The following is a 5,035-nucleotide window of genomic DNA, read 5'->3' as shown; positions in this document are numbered from 1 at the left end:
GGACGTCACCGAACTGAACGTGTGCTGAACGCGGAGGTGCCGTACGTTCGGTACTGAGGATCAACCGTGTTGTCATTAACGCTTCCGCTTAACGGTCTACGAGGGTACGTGGACGACTCTCCCCTCTCTTTGCGATGCATCACCATGATCTTGCGTGTGCGTAGGAATTTTTTTGAAATTACTACGTTCCCCAACAAATACTAGCTATAATATCAAACTTTTGATGTGTGCACATTGATATTTCAAACATAGAATTTAAATAATACTATAATAATGCATTAAAATGGGAACACATTTCGGACGATCGCAACGACTATGTGATGAGTGTCCTAATCGGGGGCCCCTAGTTATGCACGCGGACTTAGAGATAATCGGGCTTTTATACTTTGAGATTTGGCATTTGAAGAGGTTTGGTTCGAAGCCGTGTCATTTGCATGTAGATGTGAGCTCAGAGTGGTTGAAGAAAATAACTGTCTCTAGAAGAAAAAAGATTGTATGACAATGGAGATAAGTTGAACGCGTTGAGGAGCGCTACTTGCCGGCTAAATTGTCCAAATGATCATTCAAGATTTTAAACCGGACTACCAAGGACTAAGGAGTATCGCACTAACTAGATATTAGGTAGTTTATCGGCCGGGCTAAATGTGAGAACTGATACTTCCTTCGTTCAGAAATACTTGTCGGAGAAATGAATATATTTAAATATATTTTAATTCTAGATACATCTATTTTCATCTATTTATGTAACAAGTAATTCCGGACGAAGAACCGTCTCGAAGACCCATCCGTAGATATAGGGTGGCACAGAAGTATAATCCGACCACCATGATAAGCATGAGCTAACTAAATGTGTCAAGTCTAGGTCTCTGCGATGTACTTAATCGAGCACATACCACTATGTGTGGCACATATCAAGACCTACGAAGTTCAAATCCACCCCAAGACAACACCTGGCGGAAGATGAGCAAGAATTTTATGGTATGTGTTAGTAGCAAATTTTCCGGTGCCTCCCACTCCTATACATTCTTGTGTGTCTATGAAGCACGTCGAGCTCAAGCTCACGCACCACAAACACCACGAGTGACCACTCTGCGCTACTCCCCCACACACTGTTTCTAGAGAGAATTCCTTATTTGACACTATCTTAAAATGTGGTTCCCTATTTGGCCCTGAAGAAAATTTTCTTCCTTGTTTGACACATGCATTATTTTTTTCCCCAATATGACACTCTAGTGCATTTTGTTCACTAACGGTGTTAAAGACAGATGTGAAAATACCTTTTTACCCCTGGTGCATAAAGTGAGCAAAAATCTGTACATTACAATATATACACTTATGTTACATATTTGGTCATGTTAAATGACCAATTGAGACCCCATAACTTGGACAATGATCTGATTTCAATCCAAAAAATTGTCCTCTCATTTTAATTCAAAAAATGAAAATTTGGCAAAACCTCCCCTATAATTTGATCCCATATCTCACACAATTCACATATATATGTACATATATACACACAATATGCACCACAACATGAACAACAAACAGAAGCAGCCATGTTCACACATACATCACATTTAGGTTCACATTCACCACATACATCAGTACTAGTTGGCATGCATCACATACTATTTCACATATGAGGTCAGGTCCACAAGTACATCACATGAGCAACACAAAAGGACATCCAAAAGTAACCATAACATTAAGGAAAACATGAGAATCACAAACTGAGCCGCCTTTTGCTTCTTGTGCTCATTGAAGGGCTTGCAGAGTTAAATTTTTTGCTTCTTGTGCACATTGCTGGGCTGTCTTGTGGCACCATAGGAATCTTTTCAGTGCACTCCTTACTCTTGCCCCTAACCTTCACAGGAACATTTGTTTCATCGTCGTGCATAGGAAACTCGATGGAAATTGGCTCCGGCTGTTTTGAGCCGGTTCTTGATCTGCACTTAGACATGTAAGGCAGCAGTAGTTTTTAGCAATTGAAAACAAACAAATATTCATAACATGTCAACTAAAAAGAGAAACAATACCTCTTGGATCGAACCGATTCAGATTTCCCCCCTTTTCCCTTTTTGTTTGTATTCTTCAAGCTTTTGCTATGGTGAGAAGAAAGCAATAAGAATACAGAACAAGTTTTAATTTAACTAAATCTCAAAATCTGAACTAGTTGTAATCACCTTTTTGATGCTCCAGCACTAGAGTTAGCATGTTTCCCCCTTTTTTTGGTTGTAGTTTCCAAGCTTTTGCTATTATGGTGAGCAGAAAGGTACTTACAATTCAAACATTGTTTTCATGTATTTATGAGCACAAGTGTAAAATTACGAACCTTGGGGGAAAACACATTCTTGTTGGTACTCCATCTTCGCAAGGCACAATGGATAACTCAGCTGTTTTGGTTGTCTTTGTCCTTTTCTTTGGTGGTTCTCTACACACAAGAGATAGGAAAGTATTGAACATGTATAGTTGGAAGAATAATGCAAAAATGAGTAAATCTATACTACTCCCTCCGTTCTAAATTACTCGTCGCAAAAATGGATGTATCTAGAACTAAAATACATCTAGATACATCCATACTTGCGACAAGTAATTCGGAATGGAGGGAGTACCTCACAGCCATCATTGCAGCAATGTCCTCTGGATTTCCCTTCTTACATTTGTGCCAATGATGCCCATATTCCTTACAAATAGGGCATAATTGTGGAAGGAACTCACCCTTCTAAGTCTGCAGCCGCACCGTGGCCCAAGCCTGCATCCACGCCCAACCTTGCAGCATCGCCATGGCCTGCACCGCCCGCAACATCGCCATGGCCTGCGCCCACAGCTGAGCTCATCGGCAAGTGCTGCATAGCCGCGCCATGGCCTCCAGCAGCGGACCTCACCGACGAGCCATCCCCAGCCCCGCCTTGGCCGCCGTCCGCCGTGCCTGGGTCGCCGTCCGCCGCGGTGCTTGCTCCGGCGCCCCGCAGCCGTGCTTGATCCTCCGCCCGCAGCCACCCCTTGAGCCATGGCCCCTCAGCTCACGCCGTCGCTGCCGCTGTACGAGCCTGCAACCCGCTGCCGCCGCCGCTAGGGTTGGGGGTGGGGAATCGAAGAAACAGAGAGACGAGAGGATGGCCAGATCAGGATCGGGCTTGTGGGCTAGCGACTCTGGTCAAAACTCCTTGTGGGCTAGCTACTAACACGGGAGTATTTTGGTCCATCCAAAAACAATTTAACGGAACGGTATAACAAAACGGACGGCAATGTCACGTAAGGAAGAAAATTTAGACTACATGTCAAATAGGGAAAAAAAGTTCTTCAGGGTCAAATAAGGAACCATATTTTAAGGTAGTGTCAAATAAGGAATTCTCTCCTGTTTCTATACATCTTTTGAGTGGGCAAGCAAAGCAGGAGAGGTGCTTTACCACATTATAGAATCTTTTCGGAACTCAGTAGCACTGTCCGGCTCATAGTATATCTTCTTTATATGACCAAGTAATGGAAGGGTGTGCAATTTTTTCCAACTGCTTTTGGGTGCAAAAAGGCTTCCAATATATTGCCTTGAATGAATTTGATCATATCTTGTCACACCCTAGCTAGTCATGCATTAGAGTGTTGCATCATGTTTACTCTTTCATCAGAAACTTGAAATGGGGATCTGTGAAACCCTCAGAATCATTTTGAAAATGACCCAAATAAAAATTTCTCCAAAAGGGTCCAAGAAAATGCTCATGTTGCTCTCTGAAAATATTGGACAGAGATAAAAATCAAACCAATATTTTTAAGAGCTCATAGGTATTTATTTTGGACATTTGGAATTAATGCATAAATATTTGCATTGGAAATATATTAATTATATATATTAATATATGTCCAAATATTATGCCAATTATAAAGGAGCTCTGGAATAATATATCTAGCTCCTGCAAAAATTGGCATAAGTTAAATAAATGATTTAATATATTATTTAAATCAAAACAAATGTCAGAAATTAGAAAACAGAAAAATAAATAACAGGAGGAGCTTACCTGGGCTCCTCCCTGTGCGGCCCAGCCAGCTGGCCGGCCCAGCAAGCCAGCCCAGCCCACCACCGCCGTCGTCCTCCTGGCGCCAGTCGGCCAGGCGTGTGGCCGGCGCGCGCACGGCCGGAGCGCCACGCCACCAGCTCGTCTGCCTGCCTCCCCCGCCAGCGCGACGCCGCGACGCTTCTTCTCGGTGCCGCCCCGATCCCCTGGCCTTATCCCCCCTCTCTCCCGTGCTGCTCCCTCTCTCTCTCTCTCACGGCCGAACACCACCATCGCCGCCGTTCGCCATAGTAGCCGTCACCGGCCACCCCTCGCCCCTCCGCTGAGCTCAGGAGCTCCGCCGCGACCCCCTCTTCCTCCCCACCGCTCCACGGCCCTCCGGAAGCCCTGCATCGCCGCCCACGTCGCCGTTCCCCTCCTCGGCCACCGGAGATCATCGCCGTCGATTCGCCGTCTCCAGCGCGTCCCCGAGCCCGCTTCGACGCCCACTGCAACCGCGGTGAGCTCCGCCACCGTTTCCCCCTCTTTTTCCCCTCGTTTCCGCGCCGTAACCTCGTTCCCACCACGGCCGAACCTCCGCCATCGCCGAGCTCGCCGTCGACGCAGCTCCGGTGACCATTTGGTCACCCCGGCGAGTCCAACAAGTTCGTAAGGCCCCGTAGAGCATCCCTAGCGCCTCGCTTAGCTCGCCTTCGAGCTCCAACCCCGTTTCCACGCACGACCGAACCCCGGCGGCCGCAGCCGAGCTCGCCGCCGTCGACTCCGGCCACCCCAGGCCCAGCCACGGCCACCGTCCGACGCGCCATCGAGCTAGCTATCCAACGCACCTAGCCGCACGCCGTTTGGAGCACCACAGAGGAAACCCGAGGCCCCTGTACGCCGCGGACCTCGCCGGCGACTAACCGCCGGCGGGTTTGACTTGTCTGACCTGGGGTTTGACCCCCCAGGGTCACTGACGCGTGGGCCCCATCGGCCAGGTGGTCAGTTAGTGCTAATTACCGTTAGTCAACCCCCCCTGACACTGA

General features: G+C 47.1%; 1 long non-coding RNA gene across 1 annotated transcript; it reads right to left on the bottom strand.

Moving 5' to 3' along the window:
* Window positions 1-2,060: 2,060 nt before the first annotated feature.
* Window positions 2,061-2,442, bottom strand: LOC119318804. Its single transcript, XR_005154251.1, has 3 exons — window positions 2,333-2,442; window positions 2,184-2,252; window positions 2,061-2,102 (listed from the first exon to the last, which is right to left on the bottom strand). It is a non-coding gene; the product is annotated as an uncharacterized LOC119318804 (long non-coding RNA).
* Window positions 2,443-5,035: the final 2,593 nt, after the last annotated feature.

Source organism: Triticum dicoccoides, chromosome 6A (genome assembly GCF_002162155.2).
Source record: "Triticum dicoccoides isolate Atlit2015 ecotype Zavitan chromosome 6A, WEW_v2.0, whole genome shotgun sequence".
NCBI lineage: Eukaryota > Viridiplantae > Streptophyta > Magnoliopsida > Poales > Poaceae > Triticum > Triticum dicoccoides.
Note: the sequence above shows the minus strand (reverse complement) of the source record. Positions and strands in the feature narration are given on the sequence as shown.